Source organism: Phyllobates terribilis, unplaced genomic scaffold, assembly GCF_046119375.1.
Source record: "Phyllobates terribilis strain yellow unplaced genomic scaffold, ASM4611937v1 Scaffold_4__5_contigs__length_816908805, whole genome shotgun sequence".
Classification (NCBI taxonomy): Eukaryota; Metazoa; Chordata; class Amphibia; order Anura; family Dendrobatidae; genus Phyllobates; species Phyllobates terribilis.
The window spans coordinates 294,982,483-295,007,762 of NW_027362764.1; the positions used below are offsets into that span (position 1 = coordinate 294,982,483).

Here is a 25,280-nt window from a genome sequence, read left to right on the forward strand (position 1 = left end):
ACAAAAATCAACAATACAGGAATAGGTTTTTTTTATGCTGTTCCGCGTGTGGTAAAATTCATAAGTTAGCTTTATTCTTTGGGTCAGTATGTTTACAGTGGTACCACATTTATATAGTTTTTCTATAGTTTTTCTATGTTTTGGCGCTTTTACACAATAAAAGCTATTTTATAGAAAAAATAGTTTTTTGCATCGCTTTATTCTGAGAGCTATAACTTTTTCATTTTTTGGCTGATGGAGCTATATGGTGGCTTGTTGTTTGCAGGACAAGATGATGTTTTCAGCAGTACCATTTTTATTTATATTAGTTTTTTTGATCGAGTGTTATTCCATTTTTTGTTTGGCGGTATGATGATAAAGCATTGTTTTTTGCTTCGTTTTTTATTTTTTATACCATGTTTACTAAAGGGGTTAACTAGTGGGACAGTTTTATAGGTCAGGTCGTTCCGGACGTGGTGATACCAAATATGTGTACTTCTATTGTTTGTTTTTTTTCATAATAATATTTATTGATGGGTACATTATATTTTTATTTTTGGTGGATTATTTTTTATTTATTTATTTATTTTATATATTTTTACAATTTTTTTTTTCATTTTTAAACACTTTTTTACTTTTATTCTTTGTCCCACTATGGGACTTTCACTTTTTTTATTCTGATCGCCTGTATAGCATAGGGATGGAGCACCATTCCTGTGCTATACGGGCTGTCAGCACTGCAGATGCAGAAGATACTTTGGTCATGCACTGCGCATGACCAAAGTATCTTCCTGCTGTCTGGTGACCTGGATGTTGTCATGACGACATCGGGTCATCATGGCAACATCCAGGAAGCCGCGGCAGACAGCGTTAGACGCCAGCAGGAGAGGTGAGTATCCCAATCACCTCCCCTTGCCACCGCAATGCTGCGATCGACTTCGATCGCAGCATTGCTGGGGTTAATGTGCTGGGAGCAGTGCGGGACCGCTCCCAGCACATAGCACTGGGTGTCAGCTGTGACAATCAGCTGACACCCGGCGGCAATCGCCATGAGGTACTAATATGTATCAGGCTCTTAAGTCCCAGGGCGCAGATACGTATTAGTACATCTTGGGCTTTAAAGGGGTTAAGCTGAAAACATTCTCCTGCTTATTTTAATATTGGTTGTTAATTTTAATTTTTTGATTCAATAAAATATGACATTTTTAATATTTTTTGTCTATACTCCTTTGTACCCATGAATAGACATCTGTGTATATTGTGTTAAAATATTTGATTTTGGATGACCATGTTTAATGTTCTACTATGTGGTAATGTAAAGAACCCTTTCCTGTTTAGTTGCCGGAATCGCCTTTCTTCCACCTGTAATGAGTGCCCCCTGGTCCTTAGTATGGTTTTTGGAAGGAATAAGTCATGTGCTAGTCCTTTGTACTGACTCCACATATATTTATACATGTAAATAAGATCCCCTCTGAGGCGTAGCTTTTCTAAGCTAAACAAGCTCCGCTTTTTCAACCTCTCATCATATGAGAGGCCTTCCATACCTTATTATAATCTAGGTGCCCGCCTTTGAACGGACTCTAACTTCTGAATATCTTTTTTAAAATGGGGCGCCCAAAACTGGATACCATATTCCAGATGAGGCCTCACCAGTGATTTATAAAGGGGTAACAATACGTTGGGATCGCAGGATTTTATTTCTCTTTATATACATCCTAAAATCTAGTTTGCTTTTGCGGCTGCTGCTTAAAATTGAGTACTGCTGCTCAGCTTACTTGTAACCACCAGAATACCCAAGTCCTTCTCCTGTTCTGTAGTCCCGAGTATGCTCCCATTTAATGTATATGCAGCAATAGGATTACTCCGTCCTAGGTGCATTACTCTACATTTATCTACATACATTTATCTACATTAAACCTCATCTGCCAAGTGTTTGGCCATTCAGTCATCTTATCCAGATTGTTCTGCAATATCGTAATTAGTGTTGAGCCACCCCCGTAGTGTTCGAGTTCGGTTCGGTTCGTCGAACACCCGTGTGTTCGCCGAACTGTTCGTCGAACTGTTCGTCGAACACCTTCGAACACCGTTAAAACCAATGGCAGGCAAACAAAAACACATAGAAACACATAGAAAACACCTTCAAAGGTGTCCAAAAGCTGACAAACTGCTCAGAAGACACAACTAACACATGGAAAAGTGACAAGTACATATAGTCATGCGAAAAGAAAAGAGGTGGAGGAGTAAAAGGAGGGGGAGACACAGATATAGGCATGTCATGCCCTTCTAAAATCCAAAAAGTGAGAAGCCGACACGTTCAGTCCGCTCCTGCCCGTGCCACCTCCGTGTCGCCGGGTTTGTGCCAGAGCCGCGGTGAACCCTGACGGCCAGCCCCCCTCTCCCAATACTGGTGCCTGTCCGCTGGTGGGTCGAGCGAGCCCCCCTGTGGTGGAGGCAGCTCTAAGCTTTTTAATTTAAATTGTCTCTCTAATTTGAATGAATACACTTTAAATCCATTTACAAGGATCTTTTGGAGGGCAAGTCTCATGCCAGCAGCCGCGTAATTCCAGCTCCAGTAGCGTCCACTAAAGCTGCTGCAGTTAAAAAGCTTTTATAAGGATCGAGCTCGGCTGTCCACCGCAAGGCATCCTACTGCCAGTCCCAGCCCCTATGCCTTGGGGTGCCTCCTGATGCTCTTCACTGAGTATCCCGTGGTCCCGAAGCATTTCCTTTGAAAAAATTAAGTGTCCAAACTACAGGTGGTGTAGCTTGCTTAACAGCTGGGATAATCCGCTGACTAGCAGACACTGCTACTAGGCACAAAGTATTTCCTGGGCTAGATGCAGTTAAAAATTTGTAATTAGATACTCTCGTTGGATGCTGAGAAAGCATTCCATAGAGTCTCCTGGCACGCCATATATGATTCTCTTAAAAAGCTTGGGGTAGGGGTCTAGGGGACCCTTTTATAGCCAAAATCACGGCCCTTTATCACAATACGTCACCTAGGCTGAAGATAAATGGAACTGTAGCACCCTGAGGGCTCGGTTGCTACAGAGGTATTGCATCTCACCCAGAGGTGTGATATCTCACTCTCAGGTAAGGATGGAGTGTGGATCAGGACCCCGACACCTGCATGCATTACACCACATTGCCGTGGGGCAGGGCGACCAATATACCCCTGAGATGGGCACAACAGTCACTGACCCTGGCTGGAGTGGGGGGAGGGAACACTGATGAAGGGGAACCCTGTAGTGCAGGAGCAGGGAGGAAGCAGTTCCTGGGTGCATTGATAAGGGAGTATAAAAGGTGGGCACCATATTAGTTCAGTGCAGAGAAGTCTGAGCAGAAGTGACAGGGAGCAGGGGCTCTGCATGAGCTCTGCTCCGGAGGCGGGCCTAGTAACACAGGCCCAGGCCTGGAAGAGGGAGAAGGAAGGAAGAGGAGCGGAGAAGGCTCCAGGAACGAGGAACGAAGGGATCCCAGGGTTGCGGACGGGCGAGTCGCCACCGCACGCCCCAATCCACCTGCGTAGAGGGGTTAGGCCAAAGGGGGAGACCGGTCCCTGAAACTAGTGGAGGCGGGAAATGACCCTCAGCTAGAAACCGGAGGCTGTGACATTTTATGTGGCGCAGCCCCTCGCTACACCCGCTAGGAAGGCACCACATAGGGTCAGGGAAACTAGTGCCAAGTTTACCAAGAGGAGGCCCGAGGCAGCCGGACAGAAGCGTTGGTAAGAAAGGCCAGACAAAGGACACACAAAGGGGGTCCTGTGAAGCGCTCCAAAGTTATCTGGGAGTTGTCTGAGCCCCTCACCTGGTGAGCACAGTACGACGTGGGCAGCCGTTACCTGCAGACGTGGTCTGGATAATAAGAACTGTGAGTAAAGGCCCTGGACTGCATCACTGACTCCGTGTCGTTACTGCTGCTGCCCTGCACCATCACCCCCATCCTCCGCATACACTGCCCTGAGGCTATACTCCTCCCGTGGGGAGTTATGCTACGCTCTGCTGCACCCACAACACCAGCCTCAGCGGTCTGCCCTGCAGCGGTGGTTCACTCTGACCGCAATCCACGGGTGGCGTAGTTGGACATTTAAACATCAAAACCACATAAATAGTTCCGCCACTGGTTTGACCACCCTGAGCCACGGAACCGGGTCGCCGCCACGAAGACTACAACCACCAGCATCCACCAAAAAGGGTCCGGCTCCGGGTGTCCCAAGGCCCAGGGGGTGCGTCAGAACATTTTCATCACCTTTCACAATCACCAATGGGACAAGGCAGGGATGTCCTCTGTCCCCTCTCTTATACATCCTAGTGACGGAGCACCTGCTCTCATCAATTCGCCATAACCCCAATATTAGGTGGATTGAGGTGGGAGGCACCGAGTACAAGTGCTCTCTATTTGCTGATGATGTCCTAGTATATATCACTCAATCACATATATCCATCCATGCTGTTATGGCTGAAATAGATCACTTTGTTACATGGTCAAATTTTAAAATCAATGCAGCGAAGTCTGAGGCCCTCGATGTCTCCCTCCCCAAATCCATATAGGATTCCATCCAGTCCAACTTTCCCTTTGCCTGGCCCTCACAGGGTATCAAATACTTAGGAATTCCTATTCATAGAGACCTCTCCCATCTATGTTATCTTAATTTTGGGCCCTTTATTGAACAACTCCATACAGACCACGGTTGGCAAGTTAGAACTGTAAGATTCACTACGTGAACCACTGGTGTTTTGTGGAAAAGCACATGTACACTGTGTTCCAAATTATTATGCAAAAAGTGTTTAGGAGTGATAAGGGAAGAATTTGTTTGTTTGTCAGTTAAACTCATTGATGGTGATGTGTGTCAGGGCTCTTTATATCACTGTAAGCAATTGCAGACACCTGTGCTAATTAGTTTGGCAGGTGTGTCCAATGAAAGGCAAGACTACTTAAGAAGGCTGTCTCACATTATTAAGCAGCCTACATTTTCTGCCAAAATGGGAAAGAAAAAGGATGTGTCGGCTGCTGAGAAGCAACAAATTGTGGAGTGTTTAGGTCAAGGCATGACTACAATCAACATTGTGCGATGATCAGGATGAAGTGTCTTGGCAATCAAGAAGTATGTAGCTGATTCACAGTACACACGTGTGTGTGCTGATAAGGGAAAATTGAGGACTCTTTCCTACAGGCAATTACGTCAGGTTAAAAGAGCAGCGGCAAAAAAGCCTTGTCATAGCAGCAGACAAGTTTTTGAAGCTGCTGGTGCCTCCAATGTCCCCCGAACAACAAGATGCAGGGTCCTTCAGAGGTTTGCAGCTGTGCATACGCCATCCTGTCGACCTCCTCTATCCACTTCACACAAGCAGAAACGGCTCCAGTGGGCCAAACATTACATGAAGACTGATTTCAAAACTGTTTTGTTCACGTCTGAGTGCCGTGCAGCGCTCGATGGTCCAGATGGATGGAGTGGAGGATGGCTGGTTGATGGACACCCCACGCTACAGCGCCAACAAGGAGGAGGTGGAGTAATGTTTTGGGCTGGAATCATGGGGAGAGAGATTGTCAGCCCCTTTAGGATCCCTGAAGGCGCTAAAGATGAACTCCATAATGTATGTGGATTTTCTCAAACAGCACTTCCTGCCATGGTTCAAGAAGAAGAACCGTATATTTCACAGCAAGATCATTTTTTTGCATGATGATGCACCATCTCATGCTGCACATAAAACATCTGCATCTCTGGCTGATATGGGCATAAAAGGGGACAAACTTATGGTGTGACCCCCATGCTCCCCTGACCTCTACCCCATTCAGAACCTCTGGAGCATCATCAAAAGGAGTGTCTATGATGGCGGGAGGCAGTTCACATCTAAGCAACAGCTCTGGGAGGGTATTCTGTCCTCATGCAAAACAATTGAAGCAGAAACCATCCAAAACCTGACAAATTCAATGGACGAGAGAGTTCAGAAGCTTCTTTCGAACAAGGGGTCCTATGTGAAATGTAACATCACCTAGAATAAAGTTTTGAGTTGAAAACTGTTTGATTTCAGTTTCTAATAACCTGCTAATGCTTATAATTTCAAAAATGACCATTTTTTTGGTCTTTATTAAAATGAAAAGGTTGATCGAAAAGTTTGGGGGATCTAAGAGTGTGGCAACCCAGTAGTCATGATTACTTCGAATTCTGACAATATGAGGGTCATGTTGCAGGTAGTGCAGCAACAAGGCACTTATGTGTCTTGCGCATCTCGGAGCCCCAAAATTATTTTCCGGGCTAGATGCAGCTAAAAATTATTATTAATTTTAAATCTGGTGGAGCTTATTATAGATGGCCTAATAGAATCAGTGCTGCACACTGCTACAAAGCCCAAATTATTTTCCAGCCAAGATACAGATAAACATAATTAGTAATTTGAAAGCTTAAAACGGTTGCTAGGGTGATTTTAACCAATCATCAAGCTTTTACTCTCCCCAGGATGACACAGGGGTAGAAAAGTCGTTTCGGATCCATGATTTGTTCATCTTTATGAACGTGAGTCTGTCTACATTATCAGTGGAGAGCCGCGTGCGCTTATCTGTCAGCACACCACCAGCAGCGCTGAACACACGTTCAGACAGAACGCTGGCTGCGGGGCATGACAAGATCTCCAAGGCGTAAGTGGCTAGCTCCGGCCATTTATCCAGATTGGAAGCCCAAAAAGAGCAAGGGTCCAGTGACACAGTCATGGCTTCAATGTTTACTTGGAGATACTCCTGTACCATCGTCTCTAGGCGTTGACTATGTGTTAGACTTCTTGTCTCCTGTGGCCTTGCAAAGGATGGGCTAAATAAGTGGTGAAATGATTCCGCAAAATTGATGTTACCAGCAGATACTGTGGTTCTGTTACGGTTTGAGTGCTGAACACTTGACGGTCCCACGGTTGGCAAGTTGGAACTGTGAGATTCACTACGTGCACCACTGGTGTTTTGTGGAAAAGCACATGTAAGATTCTGCAACAGTCTCTGCTGATACTCCTGCATGCGTGCATCCCTTTCTATGGCAGGAATAATTTCTGCAAATTTACTTTTGTACCGGGGATCTAACAGTGTGGCAACCCAGTAGTCAGGATTATTTCTAATTCTCACAATTCGAGGGTCATGTTGCAGGTAGTGCAGCAAGAAGGCACTCATGTGTGTTGCGCATCCAGGAGCACCAAGTCCCTGTTGTGTTGGTGGCGAGGTAACAATCATGCTTCCTTCCTCTGTCCTCTCCCCCCAACCTCGCACAACAGAAATGTGATCAAGGTCTCCCTCATCTGATGAGTCTTCCATCAGTTCGTCCTCCACTTCTTCCTGGGCTCCTGCACCTTCCTCACTAGTTTGGCTGCTACCATGCGCCCTGGTAAAACCATCTCCCACACCCTCACATGCCTGCCGCCTTGGTGCTGCCGACCGTCTGGACCTTGCAGATGTTAGCCCTTCCGCATACAACTCCTCCTCCTCTACTTCCTCCACCTCCTCTTGTGCCACCACCTGACTCCGAATTCTGTTTAACATGTGCTCCAGCATGTAAATCACCGGAATAGTCATGCTGATAATGGCATCGTCAGCACTAAACATCTTCGTTGCCATTTCAAAACTGTGCAGAAGGGTGCATAGGTCCCTGATCTGAGACCACTCCTCCAGCGTGATTTGCCCCACCTCTGGATCTCGTTGGCTCAGGCTATACGTCAGAACGTATTGCACCAGGGCTTGTCGGTGCTGCCACAGTCGCTGCAACATGTGCAGAGTTGAATTCCACCGGGTAGGCACATCGCATTTTAGCCGGTGAAGTGGCAGGCCCAACGACTTCTGTAGAGATGTAAGTCGCTGAGCTGCGGGATGCGAACGGCGGAAGTGAGCACACAGCGACCGTGCCCTCTGCAGAAGGCCATCTAGTCTGGGATAGTGGGCTAAAAATTGCTGGACAACCAGGCTCAACACGTGAGCCATACAAGGCACGTGTGTGACATTGCCCCGGCGAAGGGCCGCACCCAGGTTTGCAGCATTGTCGCACACGGCCTTCCCTGGTTTCAGGTCCAGTGGAGACAACCATTCATGAAATTGGTTCTCCAGAGCTGACCACAACTCCTCAGCTGTGTGACTCACATTTCCCAGACATTTCAAAGTAAAAACCGCCTGATGACGTTGAGCCCTACTGCCAGCATAGTAAGGAGGTGTGCAGGATCCCTTCTGCGCAGTTAGAAAGCTTGTGGCATGACCAGACAGGCTTTGGGTGCAGATGGAAGACCGAGAGGAGGTTGAGGAGGCAGAAGCAGTGGAGGAACTTTGACATAAAGAGGATTGACGCACAACTCGTGGGGACAGCAAGACTTGGACAGCAGCCCCTTGTCCTGCTGTCACCATAGTTACCCAGTGCCCAGTCAGCGACATGTAACGCCCCTGTCCATGCCTACTCGTCCAAGTGTCTGTGGTGAAATGCACCCTGTCACACACAGAGTTTCTCAAAGAAGCGGTGATGTTGTGTGCGACATGCTGGTGGAGCGCAGGCACACCTTTCTTTGAGAAGTAGTGCCGACTGGGCATCTGGTACTGGGGCACTGCGACGGACATAAGGTCTCGAAAATCCTCTGTGTCCACCAGGCGGAAAGGCAGCATTTCTGTAGCCAAGAGCTTGCAGATGGTGAAATTCAACCTCTTAGCTTTCTCATGGCTAGGAGGAAATGGTCTTTTACTTGTCCACATCTGAGGGACCGAGGGCTGGCTATTGTGCTTAGACGGGGTTAATAAGGGTGTCCCCGGCAAACTGCCGGTCTGTGAGGAAGATGCAGGCGGACATGTTAGGTTGCCTTGATCCAAAGGTGGTGCTATCGATGTCGGACAGCGCTCAACACCAGCTGGTGTTACCACCTCCAAAGAAAATGATGACCTGCCAATCATGCTGGCTGTTGCGGGTAAAGAGGTGGCAGGTCTGCGCCCCAAAACAGGTGTGACTGCTGTCCCCCCAGTCACAGAGGATGAAGAGGCCGCGGATGCACAAGATATGGCAGACGGTGGTTGGCCCGGCCGGCTAAGCCGCATTGTAGCACACTGAGCTTCCCACTGAAACTTATGCTTCATGTCCATGTGCCGGTTCATGCATGAAGTACTCAAACTATGTATTTTTTGGCCTCTACTTAGCTTTTGCTGACAAATGTTACAGATAACACGAGTTGGGTCATCTTTATCGATCTGAAAAAATGCCCAGGCTATGCAAGGCTTAGCACCCATGCGACCTGAAGAGCCACCACGACTTGTGGTGAGAGGCAGAGTTGTGTTTGAGGATGCAGTTGTTGACGTGCTTCCAGTACTACGTCTCTGTCCAGGAAGGCGCAACCTGACCTCGTCGTCACTAGCATCTTCCTCCACCTCCTCTGCTGACCTCATCTCTTGGCTGACTGTGGGTTGACAGTAAGTGGGATCTCCAACCTCATCATCATCACCCTGTGCGTTATCACACCCGTCGTCCTCAGAGCCAACCTGTTCCTGCCCTGACAAAAAACTAAAGTTGTCGCTCCAATCAGGTATTTGAGTCTCATCATCGTCTTCCTCATTGTCTCCACCAACAGGAGTTACAGTTTGGGAATGAGGGTCTACATTATGGTCAGAACCTTCTGCGTCTGGTCCTGGTCCGACTCATAAAGATTCTGGGCATCAGTGCAGATCATTTCCTCGTCTGGATTCACAGAAGCGCTGGAGTCGACCTCTGATTCCCAGGCTATAGTATGAGTAAACAGCTCTGCAGACTCAACCATCTGTTCTACCTCATACTCAGACGGGCAGCTAGAGATTTGGGAGCTGTGAGGAAGCAAGTGCGATTGGGGTGACACCTTTGAGGACTGGAGTATTTGTGATGTTGAAGTTGATGTGGAGGAGAGCCCACTTAATGGAGCACTTGATATCCGTTGAAGCACCTGCTGTTTTTGTGCCTCATCTGGAATTTGTAGCGATTGGCGTGGCCGTAAGAAAGGGATCTTATCACATTGTCCGCTAAAAGAAGTAGACATTTTAGTTTGGCTGGAAGATGGTCTTTCTTCTGCAGATGTTACTGTTGATTTAACACCTACCCCACGGACACAACCTTTTTTCCCCTTCCCAACACGCCTATTCCCCTTTCCACCAGCAGCAGGCCTTTTTCCACTCATTTTGGTGGTTAACTAATTCACAACTCTGGAGTTGTTTGCACAAAAAAACAATGGATGGGAACCGAGCAGAGCTGAGTGGCCAAACTGTGGTATTAGGCCAAAACTATTGGCTGGGTTAGATGCAGAAAAAAATTATATTCAATTTGCAACCTGATGGAGGTCAGTATAGATGGACTAATAGAACAAGTCTCACACACAGCTAGAAGCCCAAATATTTTTTCAGAGGTAGATGCAGAAAAAAATTGTATTCAGTTTGCAACCTGATGGAGGTCAGTATAGATGGACTAATAGAACAAGTCCTACACACAGCTAGAAGCCCAAATATTTTTTCAGAGCTAGATGCAGATATAAATTATTTTTAATTTTCAACCTGATGAAGGTCAGTATAGATGGACTAATAGAGAAAGTCCCACACACTGCTAGAAGGCCAAATATTTTTTCAGAGCTAGATGCAGATATAAATTATTTTTAATTTGCAAACTGATGGAGGTCAGTATAGATGGACTAATAGAGAAAGTCCCACACACTGCTAGAAGGCCAAATATTTTTTCAGAGCTAGATGCAGAAAAAAATTATATTCAGTTTGCAACCTGATGGAGGTCAGTATAGATGGACTAATAGAACAAGTCCCACACACAGCTAGAAGGCCAAATATTTTTTCAGAGGTAGATGCAGATAAAAATTATTTTTAATTTGCAGCCTGATGGAGGTCAGTATAGATGGACTAATAGAGAAAGTCCCACACACTGCTAGAAGGCCAAATATTTTTTCAGAGCTAGATGCAGACAAAAAATTATTTGGAATTTGCAACCTGATGGAGGTCAGTATAGATGGACTAATAGAGAAAGTCCCACACACTGCTAGAAGGCCAAATATTTTTTCAGAGCTAGATGCAGAAAAAAATTATATTCAGTTTGCAACCTGATGGAGGTCAGTATAGATGGACTAATAGAACAAGTCCCACACACAGCTAGAAGCCCAAATATTTTTTCAGAGGTAGATGCAGAAAAAAATTATATTCAGTTTGCAACCTGATGGAGGTCTGTATAGATGGATTAATAGCACAAGTCCCACACACAGCTAGAAGCCCAATAATTTTTCAGAGGTAGATGCAGAAAAAAAATATATTCAGTTTGCAACCTGATGGAGGTCAGTATAGATGGACTAATAGAGAAAGTCCCACACACTGCTAGAAGGCCAAATATTTTTTCAGAGCTAGATGCAGACAAAAAATTATTTTTAATTTGCAACCTGATGGAGGTCAGTATAGATGGACTAATAGAGAAAGTCCCACACACTGCTAGAAGGCCAAATATTTTTTCAGAGCTAGATGCAGATATAAATTATTTTTAATTTGCAACCTGATGGAGGTCAGTATAGATGGACTAATAGAGAAAGTCCCACACACTGCTAGAAGGCCAAATATTTTTTCAGAGCTAGATGCAGAAAAAAATTATATTCAGTTTGCAACCTGATGGAGGTCAGTATAGATGGACTAATAGAACAAGTCCCACACACAGCTTGAAGGCCAAATATTTTTTCAGAGGTAGATGCAGATAAAAATTATTTTTAATTTTCAGTCTGATGGAGGTCAGTATAGATGGACTAATAGAGAAAGTCCCACACACTGCTAGAAGGCCAAATATTTTTTCAGAGCTAGATGCAGACAAAAAATTATTTTGAATTTGCAACCTGATGGAGGTCAGTATAGATGGACTAATAGAACAAGTCCCACACACAGCTAGAAGCCCAAATATTTTTTCAGAGGTAGATGCAGAAAAAAATTATATTCAGTTTGCAACCTGATGGAGGTCAGTATAGATGGACTAATAGAACAAGTCCCACACACAGCTAGAAGCCCAAATATTTTTTCAGAGGTAGATGCAGAAAAAAATTATATTCAGTTTGCAACCTGATGGAGGTCTGAATAGATGGATTAATAGAACAAGTCCCACACACAGCTAGAAGCCCAAATATTTTTTCATAGGTAGATGCAGAAAAAAATTATATTTAGTTTGCAACCTGATGGAGGTCTGTATAGATGGACTAATAGAGAAAGTCCCACACACTGCTAGAAGGCCAAATATTTTTTCAGAGCTAGATGCAGACAAAAAATTATTTTTAATTTGCAACCTGATGGAGGTCAGTATAGATGGACTAATAGAGAAAGTCACACACACTGCTAGAAGGCCAAATATTTTTTCAGAGCTAGATGCAGATATAAATTATTTTTAATTTGCAACCTGATGGAGGTCAGTATAGATGGACTAATAGAGAAAGTCCCACACACTGCTAGAAGGCCAAATATTTTTTCAGAGCTAGATGCAGACAAAAAATTATTTTCAATTTGCAACCTGATGGAGGTCAGTATAGATGGACTAATAGAGAAAGTCCCACACACTGCTAGAAGGCCAAATATTTTTTCAGAGCTAGATGCAGATATAAATTATTTTTAATTTGCAACCTGATGGAAGTCAGTATAGATGGACTAATAGAGAAAGTCCCACACACTGCTAGAAGGCCAAATATTTTTTCAGAGCTGGATGCAGAAAAAAATTATATTCAGTTTGCAACCTGATGGAGGTCAGTATAGATGGACTAATAGAACAAGTCCCACACACAGCTAGAAGGCCAAATATTTTTTCAGAGGTAGATGCAGATAAAAATTATTTTTAATTTGCAGCCTGATGGAGGTCAGTATAGATGGACTAATAGAGAAAGTCCCACAGACTGCTAGAAGGCCAAATATTTTTTCAGAGCTAGATGCAGACAAAAAATTATTTTGAATTTGCAACCTGATGGAGGTCAGTATAGATGGACTAATAGAGAAAGTCCCACACACTGCTAGAAGGCCAAATATTTTTTCAGAGCTAGTTGCAGAGAAAAAAATATTTTTAATTTGCAACCTGATGGAGGTCAGTATAGATGGACTAATAGAATGATGCTATGCCCAAAAGATTTTACTTCACTAGGTGCAGTAAAAAAATTGGTATTCTATACACAGGTGGTATATCTTGCAACACAGATAGGCTACTCCACTGACTAACACACTCTGCAATAGGCCAAAAAGGATTAGCTTTGCTAGATTCAGCCAAATGCTGTGAAAAAAACTTGCACAGCACTGGCACAGACCTGCCTGGCAAAAACTGATATTAACTGATGTAACCTAGTCCTGAAAAGGACTGCAATTACAATTAGTCTTTACTCCCACAATCTATCTATTTAAGAGCACAGACCTGCCTGATAAAAGTCGTAGGAAATGCTGTAACCTAGTCCTTAAAAGGACTGCAATCACAACTATTCCCTACTCCCAAGCTATCTGTAGATTTGTGCGAAAATTGGCTTGAAATTAACAAGGTATAGCGCACACAGCAACAGCGGTGCCATCTAACACGCAGCTGCAGCAGTGAGAAAATGGTGGCGACGGGGAAAATGGCTTGGTCTTATAGGGCAAGGACATGTGACATACACTGCCAATGACACATGCCCTTGCTTGTGTGAAAAAACGCACTTCGCTCCGTGTGTGCGCTGCTGATAGGCTGACAGATTGCACCTCCCCACTGTAAATGCGGGAAAGAGAAAAAAAAATGGAGATCTTCATTATTCCTGCAGAGATCCATCCCCTGCCCCTCCCCCCACCCCGCTGTACACTCAAACTGCGTATTAACATTAATTTTCATCATTACTGAGAAAAAATCCAGTTATGATTTTGGTGCACGAACAGTTATCGAACATAACCTCGAACAGCCGAATTTTTCTCAAATCGTTCGTGTTCGCCGAACGGCTCGAACACCGCCCAAAACAGCTCGAATTTGAGATTGGCGAACAGTTCGAGTCGAACAACGCTCATCTCTAATCGTAATGTCAAGATCAGATTTTAATATCCTACATAGTTTGGTGTCATCAGCAAAAACTGACACTTTACTCTCCATCCTATCCCCAAGGTCATTAATTAAGAGGTTAAAAAGAATCGGTCCTAGCACACATCCCTGCGGTACCCCACTGCTGACTATATCCAATTTAGAGAACGCACCATTTATGAAGACTCTTTGTTTCCTATCATTTAGCCAATTCCTTACCCATCTACATATAGTTCCGCCATGGCCTTGCGTCTGTAGCTTCAGTATATAGCGTTATATGGTATGACATCAGCTGCATTACCAACATCCAGATTTGCACTTACCTCCTCATAGAACCCCAACATGTTGGTTAGACAAGACCTATTTTTCGTGAATCCGTGCTGATTATCATTTATTATATTATTCTCTGCGATATAACTCAGCAGGTCATCTCTTATGATGCCCTCAAAAACTTTGCACACTACCGATGACAGACTTAGTGGACGGTAGTTACTTGGATCCACCATCTTACTGTAGCATCGGCGTCTCTGCCTCCTGCCGGGCAGAGACGCCGATCCCCTCACCGCCGCGGTCCAGGTCCAGGGTCCTACGGCTCCCCTACTGCGTTCGTCGGGAGGACGGGGTCACTGTACTTAGGGCGCACACGTGTGTGCTCCCTCCCTCTTAAAGGGGCCGTGCACGCCGTCCTAAAGAGTCCCCGGCCAATGGCCAGAGGACTGCCCTCATATAAGGCACTTCCTCCAAAATGGAGGTGCCTGTGCAAGATTGTTGTTTGTGTGCTAACACTCTCCTCAGTCCTCAGGTTCCAGTGCCCGCCAGCCTGTCTATCAGCTGTGCCCGCCTGCCTGTCTATCAGCTGTGCCCGCCTGCCAGTCTATTAGCCGTGCCCGCCTGCCTATCAGCCGTGCCCACCTTTCTGTCTATCAGCCGTGCCCGCCAGCCTGTCTATCAGGCGTGCCCGCCTGCCTGTCTATTAGCCATGCCAGCCTATCAGCTGTGCCCGCCTGCTTGTTTGCCCACATCACCTGCCTGTCTACCCGCCGTGCTCATCTGCTGTGCCTGTTGGCTTCAGCCATCAGTCCCGTGGGAGTCGCCTGCTCTCATACAAGGTCGGTCCCAGAGTGGCACCTGGTTCACCTTCCCGGTCCCTCCTTGGTTCACGGAGTCGACTAAGCCGCCGTGTGACCAGGTTCGCTCCAGGTAGGCAATTAGTTACTCCCCTCTGGTCCCTCCTTGTATCACAGCACAGAGGTTCCACCATCCGGATCCGTAAAAGTTTGCACAGGCCATGGAATCCGGTGGCTCCCAGGCTCCTTCACTCTCAGACCTGTACCAAGAGGTCTCTCACCAGAGATCCCAACAGGAAACTATCCTGTCCTATCTGCGGATAGTTAACTCCCGCCTGGACGCGCTGTCCATCCCGACTGTGTCCGCCTCTAACCAAGCGGCACCCGCTCCGGCGGCACCTCAACCCAGTGGCGCTGTGGCATCCGGCTTAAGACCCTGGCTTTCTGCACCTCCACGTTTTGGTGGTGACCCTGCCCTATGTCAGAACTTCATAAATCAGTGCACGCTGCACTTTGAGCTCCTGGCACACCAGTTCACCTCCGACCGGGCCAAGGTCGCATTTATCATGTCTCACCTCACCGGAGGGGCATTGCGTGGCTTAACCCTCTGTGGGAAAGAGGGGATCCTCTGGTGTCTGACCTCCAGGCCTTCCTTGTGGCTTTCTGGAAGGTGTTCAATGAGCTCGGATGAGCTTCGACTGCCCCCTCTCTTCTCCGACTCCGCCAAGGGAGTCTCTCTGTGGGACAGTATGCCGTGCGTTTCCGCACCCTCGCATCTGAACTTGCCTGGAACAATGAGGCTCTGGTGTCCACCTTTTGGGAGGGCCTTTCCGGACAGATCAAGGATGAGCTAGCTGGTCGTGACATACCTCCCTCTCTGGACGACCTGGTGTCATTAGCTACACGGATCGACATCCGTTTTCAGGAGCGTTCTAAGGAGGCGACCCGTGAGAGAAGACCCCTGCGCCTCGCACCAACCTTCCAAAGGCCAGACTCGCAACCAGCATCCCCTCCGGTGTCTTCTCCAGAGTCTATGCAAATAGACCAAGTTAAGATGGTCAAGTCTCACCAGGAGGCCCGCCGCGCCGAGGGGAGTTGCTTCTAATGTGGCAGTACAGAGCATCTTATCCGCTCCTGTCCGGTGAGACTGGGAAACTCCAGTGTCTAGGACCTTTCTTTGAGGTCGTCCTAGGCAAAAGTTCTTCCTCTCCACCCTTGACTGTGTCCGTTTCGGTTACCAGTGGTGAGACCTGCTTCTTCGAGACTGCCTATCTGGAATACGAAGCCGCTGGGAACTTCATTCGACAGGCCGTTGTGGAGGGATATCAGATTCCTACCATATGTCTGGCTGATCTTTTAGCGGTTTCCTCCATGGATGGAAAGCTTCTCTCTGAGACTATCTTGTTTGTCACTGAGCCTGTAACTCTTCAGGCGGGAATGCTACATTCGGAGAGGATCTCCTTTTACGTGCTGTCCGATCTCTCTCATCCCCTTTTGCTTGGCCTGTCTTGGTTACAGAGACATGAGCCCGTCCTCAATTACAGCTCGGGTGAGGTGCTCCGTTGGGGTCTGGAATGTCATAAGTCCTGTCTGGTTCTGGTTTGTCCTGCTCGACCTCCGTCTACTCCAGCTAACCTACCTGGCCTGCCGGCTCCCTACTGGTCGTATGTGGACGTCTTTGATAAAAAGGAGGCAGAGACACTACCACCTCATAGGCTGTATGATTGCCCCATCGACCTAATACCTGGTGCTTCACCTCCTTGAGGGCGAATCTATCCTTTGTCGCTTGCCGAGACCCGTGCAATGTCTGAGTACATAGAAGAGAATCTTGCTAGGGGATTTATCCAGAAATCCACCTCTCCGGCTGGAGCAGGATTCTTCTTCATCAAAAAGAAAGACGGCTCTCTTCATCCATGTATCGACTATAGGGGCCTAAACCAGATCACCATCAAAAATAAGTACCCCCTGCCTCTCATCTCGGAGCTGTTTGACCGCCTAAAAGGCGCAAAGATCTTCACTATGCTCGATCTTTGTGGGGAGTACAATCTGGTCCGGATTCACCAGGGAAACGAGTGGAAGACGGCATTCAACACTCGGGATGGTCACTACGAGTACCGCGTGATGTCCTTTGGTCTCTGTAATGCTCCAGCCGTCTTCCAAGAGTTAGTGAATGACATCTTCCGAGATCTCCTGTATTCCTGCGTGGTGGCGTACCTGGACAATATCTTGGTGTTCTCTCCTGATCTGCCCTCTCACCGGAGGGATGTTCGTCAGGTACTGCTGAGGCTCCGGAAGAATCGCCTGTATGCAAAGTACGAGAAATGCCTCTTTGAGCAGACCTCCCTACCATTTTTGAGGTATATCATCTCTGAGAACGGACTGCGGATGGATCCCGAGAAGGTGCCTGCCGTCTTAAAGTGGACCCGACCAGAGGGGTTGAAGGCTATTCAGCGTTTTTTGGGATTTGCTAACTATTACCGCCTCTTCATTTCTCATTTCTCCTCCCGGACTGCTCCCATCTCTGCTCTCACCCATAAAGGAGGAAATCCCAGGGAATGGACTTCCGAGGGGGAAAGTGAATTTTTCTCTCTTAAACAAGCCTTGTCATCCGTTCCAGTGCTACATCGTCCAGATTGCAATAAACAGTTCTTTCTGGAGGTTGATCCCTCTTCCTCCGGGGCTAGAGCAGTGCTCACCCAGAAATCCTCATCCGGGCGAATGGTGACCTGAGGCTTCTTCTCCAAACTCTTTTCTCCGCCCGAGAGCAATTACTCCATAGGAGATCGAGAATTGCTGGCCATCAAATTAGCACTGGAAGAGTGGCGCTACTTGCTTGAGGGGGCTCTGCACTCGGTGGTCATCTACACTGACCATAAAAACCTCGCTTACTTGCAGACCGCCCAAAGACTAAATCCGCGTCAGGCCAGATGGTCCTTGTTCTTTGCTCGTTTCAGTTTCACTCTCTATTACCGCCTGGCAGACAAGAATATTAAAGCTGACGCTCTATCCCGCTCTTTCCTGCCTACATACCAAGAGGAGGAGCCTCTACAAATCATTGACACCTCCAGAATAATGACTGCTGCTCCGTTTGACCTGTCTCATCTACCTCTTGGTAAGACCTTTGTAGCGGTTCAGGATCGGAAGAGGGTCTTACTCTGGGGTCATTGGTCCAAACTGGCTGGTCATGCCGGCCAGAGGAAGATGCTTCTGCTTATTGCCCGACATTATTGGTGGCCCACCCTGCGCAAGGATGTTGAGAATTTTGTCGCAGCTTGTTCCTCCTGTGCCCGTAACAAAATACCTAGGCACCTTTCAGCTGGTCCTCTTCTTTCTCTCCCCATGCCTTCTGCTCCTTGGCAACACATTGCTATGGACTTCATCACTGAACTTCCGGTATCTGCTGGTTCTACCATCATATGGGTGGTCGATGACCGCTTCTCCAAGATGGCTCACTTCATTCCTTTGCCTGGTCTTCCGTCCGCACCTGTCCTGGTCAAGGACTTAATCCATCAGATCTTTCGTCTCCACGGCTTATCCCTCCACATTGTCTTGGACAGAGGAGTTCAGTTAACTTCTCGCTTCTGGAGAGCCACGTGCAAGCTACTGGATGTCACTTTGGACTTTTCTTCTGCCTATCATTCTCAGTCCAATGTTCAGGTGGAACGTATTAATCAGATCCTTACCAGTTTTCTTCGGCACTTTGTCAGCGCTCACCATAGAGATTGGGTAGAACTTCTGCCTTGGGCCGAGTTTTCTTATAACAACCATCTGAGTGAGTCCTCTGCTAAGTCTCCATTCTTTGTGGTTTACGTTCGACACCCCCGAATTCCGTTTCCCATCTCTTCTTCAGTGGAAAATCCTGCCACGGAGTCTCTCATCAGTGACTTTTCGGTGATTTGGGAAGACACTAAATCTGCGCTTCTTCAGTCCTCAGAGCGGATGAAGAAGCATGCTGATAAGAGACGTCTGGATCCGCCTCTATTTCGTCTGGGAGACAATGTCTGGATTTCCTCCAAATATGTCCATCTCAAGATACCATCATACAAGTTGGGTCCGCGGTTCATCGGTCCTTTCGAGATTTTGAAGCAATTAAATCCAGTGGCATACAAGCTGAAACTCCCTGCCTCCTTACGGATTCCCAATTCCTTTCATGTGTCTCTCCTCAAGCCTGTTGTCCTTAATCCTTTCTCTGATGATCCAGGTACCACTCCAGCTCCAGTCTCCGCTGAGGACGTCTTTGAGGTAGGGAATATTTTGGCCATCAAGAGGGTAAGAGGAAAGACTTTCTTTCTTGTGGATTGGAAGGGGTTTGGTCCTGAGGAGAAGTTTTGGGAGCCCAGGGAGAACATTCATGCTCCTCGTATTCTAGAAAAATTTCTTGCGGGCCTAAAGAAGAGGGGGCATAAAGGGGGGGTACTGTAGCGTCGGCCCGGCAGGAGGCAGAGACTCCGATCCCCTCACCACCGCGGTCCCGTTCCACCGTCCTCCGGTCCCCCTCCTGCGTCTGCCCGGGGTCACTGTACTTAGGGCGCACACGTGTGTGCTCCCTCCCTCTTAAAGGGGCCGTGCACGCCGTCCTAAAGAATCCCCGGCCAATGGCCAGAGGACTGCCCTCATATAAGGCACCTCCTCCAAAATGGAGGTGCCTGTGCAAGATTGTTGTTTGTGTGCTAACACTCTCCTCAGTTCTCAGGTTCCAGTGCCCGCCAGCCTGTCTATCAGCTGTGCCCGCCTACCTGTCTATCAGCCGTGCCTGCATGTCTATTAGCCGTGCCTGCCTGCCTGTCTATCAGCCGTGCCCACTTGCCTGTCTATCAACCGTGCCCGCCAGCCTGTCTATCAGCTGTACCCGTCTGCCAGTCTATCAGCCGTGCCTACCTGCCTGCCTATCGGCCGTGCCCGCTAGCGTCTACACACATCACCTGCCTGTCCACCAGCCGTGCTCATCTGCTGTGCCTGTTGGCCTCGGCAATCAGTCCCGTGGGAGTCGCCTGCTCTCACACAAGGTCGGTCCCAGAGTGGCACCTGGTTCACCTTCCCAGTCCCTCCTTGGTACAAGTAGTTGACTAAGCCGACGTGTGGCCAGAGTTGGTGCGGGTAGGCACTTAGTTACGCCCCTCTGGTCCCTCCTTGTATCACAGCACAGCGATTCCACCACCCGGATCCGTAACACTTACCTTTCTTAAATATCGGTACCACATCGGCTATCCTCCAATCCTGTGGCACTACAACTGTTATAAGAGAGTTTAAGTAAATGAGATTCAGCGGTTTGTCATTTACTGAGCTCAATTCCCTCAGTATCCGTGGATGAATGCCATCTAGGCAGGGGGATTTGTCAATGTTTAATTTGCTCAGATGCAGGCGTACTTTTTTTGTGTTAAACCAGTTATATCAGGTGGTAAACTTTGATTTTTGCCGTGTTTAAATATCCCTGGTTTGTTGGTGAACATGGATGAAAAGTGCCCGTTTAATATCTCAGCCTTTTCTTTGTCCTTTATAATTATCTTTTCTTTTAAGGGACCATCTGGATTTTTTCTTTTTGGCATTGATGTATGTATAAAAATTTTGGGGATTTATTTCAATGTGGCTGGCGATTTGTTGCTTTGTAGATAATTTTGCTAGCTTGATTTCTTTTTTACATTTCTTATTTAGGTCTTTATACTGCTGAAATGCTATTTTTGTATTCTCGGCCTTCAAAATTTTGAACGCCCTATGTTTTTGTCTTATTAAACTTTGCATTGTCTTATTTATCCATAATGGTTTCTTTTTATTCCTGGACATTTTATTACAAGAGGGTATACATTTTCTAGAGGATTCTAGTAGTATTTCCTTAAACATGCCCCATTTACTTTCAGTATCCCCAGTTACTGTAACGGGTCTGGGAGGCGGAACCTCTGAGCTACTATACAAGGGGGCGGTCCTTGTAAGGGAGCGGGTGGCAACCAGGGTAGATGGGCAGGCAGTCACAGCAGGTGACCGGGACAGTCTCTGAATGAACGGACAGGAGGTCACAGCAAGTGACCGGGGCAGTCTCTGGATGAACGGGCAGGAGGTCACGGCAAGTGACCGGGGCAGTCTCTGGATGAACGGGCAGGAGGTCATGGCAAGTGACCGGGGCAGTCTCTGGGTAAAGGATTGGTACGACCTGTGGCGGCAGATGATAGACGTGAGCTCCCAGGTGAGCAGGCGAGAGTCTCTGGATAAACGGGGGGTCACAGCATGTGACGGCGGAGCCTCCAGGAATACCAACAGACAGGTAGCAGATGAGCGCTCCCAGGTGAGCGGGCAGGAGTCTCTGGACAGGCGGGTGGTCACAGCACGTGACGGCAGAGCCTCCTGGTAGGCTAGCAGACAGGCAGCAGATGAGCGCTCCCAGGTGAGCGGGCAAGCTGGTCCTTAGACAGACTGACAGGAGTTGGAAGGCAGACCGTCGGACCTCAGGCAAGCAGGCAGGTAGAAGATGTGCGCTCCCAGGTGAGCGGGCAAGCTGGTCCTTAGACAGACTGACAGGAGTTGGAAGGCAGACCGTCGGACCTCAGGCTAGCAGGCAGGTAGCAGGATATCAGGCAGGAATTAGACAGCAGACTGGCAGGAATCTGGCAGGTATCTGGCAGGTAACTGGCAACGGGACCTGAGGGCTGAAGCAGAGTAGTGAACAGTGCTACAACATTGCTCGGGCACCTCCATTTTGGAGGAGGTGCATTTTATATGGGAGGTCCTCCGGCAATTGGCCGGGGACTCCTTAGGACGGCGCGCGCGGTCCCTTTAAGAGAGGGGGAGCGCGCGCGCGCGCGCCCTAAGCACACTACCGGGGAAGGAGCGCGTGCCGGAAGCAGCGGGGAGAGAAGCGCTGGAGGACGCCGCGCCAGGAGCGGGGAGGTGAGAGGGACGGCGTCTCTGCCTAGAACGGGGCAGAGATGCCGATGCTACAGTTACCATGACATGGCCCCAGTCTACACGATTAAGCTCTTCCTTTAATTTGTTGAAATCAGCTTTCCTAAAGTTCCAGGTTTTTGCATTTCCTTTTTTAAATGTTTTATTGAATATTACATTGAAACGTAGCATATTATGATCGCTGTTTCCCAAATGCTCCTGGACCTGTAGATCTGAAATTGTATCTGGTCTATTTGACAGCACCAGATGCAGCAGATTACCTCCCCTGGATGGTTTATCTACCAGCTGAGAGAGGTAATTGTCCTGAACTTTGGATAAGAACTTGCAGCTTTTAGCACAACTGGAAGATTCTGTCCCACTGAATATCTGGATAGTTAAAATACCACATAATAAGGAACCTATTGTTATTTGCTGCATTTTTAATTTGTTGCAGCATTTCGTCTTCTACCAGTTCAGGTGTATTAGAAGGCTTGTAACAAACTCCAATTAAAAGTATATCCTTTCATGTTTGTCACCCAGTCATGCCTTTCATCCAGCCAGGTTTCCGAAGTACCCACCACATCGTATTCCATGACCAATATAAGAGTCTCCAGTTCATTCATTTTGTTTGCGAGACTTCTTCCATTTGCCAGCTGCCATTTAATACTATTAACACATTTGTTACTCCTACTCATCTCCCTACTTTCGTTGCTTATCCCAGCCCCCCTAGATCCTCATTAATCCCTGCTGTCCCACTCTCTCTGTCTAGTCTATCTATCCCCTTATTAGCATGAATACCTTCCCCCCAGATCCTAGTTTAAAAGCTCCTCCATCCGTCTGACAATTTTTGTCCCCAGCATAGCTGTACCCTCTCCATTGAGATGTAGCCCATCCCTACCGTAGAGCCTGTAGACGACAGCAAAGTCGGCCCAGTTCTCCATGAACCCAAACCCTTCCTTCCTGTACCAATTTCTAAGCCACTTATTTATCTCCCTTAGCTCCCGCTGTCTTTGTAGTGACGCACGTGGCTCCGGAAGTATTTCTGAAAACACCACCTTGGAGGTGATTATTGATTATATATTTCCTTTACAGGACAGTTGAGAAAGAGAGAGGGCCATTTGTCACTATTGGTTTGATGAGTAATATTGACACATCACTACTTATGTCTTTACATGATAAGATCTCAGCATCAATTGGACATTTCTATTTTCTATAGTGGAGAAAGGGCATAACCCAGAGATCTCAGAAAAGATTCTCCAGAATTTGTGTCTACCTTATAACACCTTGTTCATACTAAATATACAAGAGTTTACAGCTCCTAGGTTTCCACTCGTGGTTTCTGCAAGAAGCCAGAATTTCATTATTTGGCTTTATGTCTGTGCAGAGTATTTGAAACTCCATATAAGAATTATGGAAAGATAAAAACATATTTAAGTACATACTCTTCGACCTATTTAGAAAAAAAAGAGATGGTTTAAATATTTTGTGGCTCAGGTAAAGGTCGTGGGGGTGCAATTGAAACGCATCGCCTTATCCTCCTAATATGGGTGCTTTTTTATAGGAGCTTTTCCAATTTTTATATGGATTAAATAAATTTCAGATTTTACTCTAAAGGAGATGAAACAGACCTCGTTTTTCCAAATATTTAAAGATAGGTCAGAGCTGAAGAAGAGCGTCTATCAATCTTAAATCTGTCTCTAGTAATAGAGTCAGGGAGCAACTAAATATGTTTTTTCTTTACAAGTTAAAGAAAACTTGTCACTAGAAAAAATGCTATTAATCTGCAGATATGTGACAATCTGCAGGTTAATAGCGTTATTAACCTGCCCGGAACCTGCACTTAAACGAAAGCTGCAGGGAGAAAATGAACTTTATTTTCTTGGTAATGTTCCGGTTTCAGTCACGGGGGCTGCCGGCGTGAGTTCAGTCACCGCTCTGAGTATTCAGAGAGGTGGCTGTAACCGCACCCCCGGCCCTGACTGATAGGTGGCTACAATACAGGGGGAGTGTCAGTCAGGGTCGGGGGCGCAGTTACAGCCGCTGCTCTGTATTCTCAGAGCGGTGACTGAACCAGCACCGCCCCAGTGAATGAAACCAGAATGCTGTGGGGGGATAAAGTTAATTTTCTCCCCGCAGCGCTTGGCTAAGTGCTGGTGCCGGGCAGGTTAATAATGCTATTAGCCTGTAGATTAACCCCATATATGCAGGTTAATAGCATTTTTCTGGTGACAGGTTTCCTGTAAAAAAAATGTGTCAGCAGAACTTCTTGTAATCGTAGCAATATATATACTAAAAAATGTATAACAAATATGGACAATTTTCATTATATAATCAGTAAACCTCGCTTAGACAAGAGTGATCAATTACTGTTTGTAATTTAACCCATTACTTGCAGACCGATGTTCTGTTTTCCTGTTTGTTAAACTATGCAGCAAACAAAGGTAATTCTGCAAACTAAGGAAAATGCCTTTTAGCATACTGAGCCAGTAAAATGGAAAGTACGCCAACTACAGAAGGAACAAACTCCATGCTAGAAAACAAAGTTCACTTTAGTTAGAGATAAAACACATTGCAGAGAAAACCAAAAGACGTGCATTTTAATTCAGTGCATTTGGTGTGACAAAGCCGTGTGTGTTGAAAACCAAGGTATGTGATCCGCAAAATGCTAAAATAATTTGTTAGTGGCATATATTGTCACATAAAATGTATCATGCAATAACATGGATCTGGATTCTAGTTGCTTCATTTTTTTAAAGGTGGATTAGTTGCTAATACATAATAATAATGTAATGAATATTTCCAATGACAATGACTAACATGGTTTTTAACTCTTTAACCCGTTAAAGATCAGGCCTAACTTGGCCTTAAAGAGTAATAAATATTTTCATTTTTTTCATACATCAATAGTACAGTTGAAAATAAGAAACGTTGTAATATATCTTATCAGAGAAATCTGCTTCATTCTATTCCGGTACTGATCATTCACTCTCAAGTCTTCAGTCAATACAAATTTTCACACTATTGAGGTCTGAGATGACAGCTGCTCATAAGTCTATGGAGACAGGAGGAGGAAGGAGGAACTAGATACAGACCCAGACTTGCTGCATCACATTTACCCCAAATAACAGTTACACTATAATGACCAAACATCTTTTTTTATCTTTTCAATGTCACATTCCAGAAGCCATAATATTTTTTTTTTCTTTTTTGTCAATAGTTAACAATGCTTTTATTAACTCTTTATGGAAAAGCAAAAATAGAAAAAAAAATAGCAATTCAGCTTTTGTTTTGTGACATTATTACTTTGTTTTTACATTATTCATGTGATATATAAAGAAAGTGAACTTTATACT

The 25,280-nt window shown here is 46.3% G+C and overlaps 1 protein-coding gene across 2 annotated transcripts in view; it reads left to right on the forward strand.

Moving 5' to 3' along the window:
* The window catches only part of DDC (dopa decarboxylase), a 379,409-nt gene that overhangs the window by 118,830 nt on the left and 235,299 nt on the right, over positions 1-25,280 (forward strand). The window contains exon 1 of one of the 2 annotated variants that reach the window (XM_073678336.1): positions 24,420-24,573. The exons of the other annotated variant lie outside the window; for it this stretch is intronic. The gene's annotated coding sequence lies outside the window, so the exon portion shown is untranslated. Of the gene's footprint in view, positions 1-24,419; positions 24,574-25,280 lie in introns of those variants that run through there. 2 annotated transcript variants of the gene reach the window in all.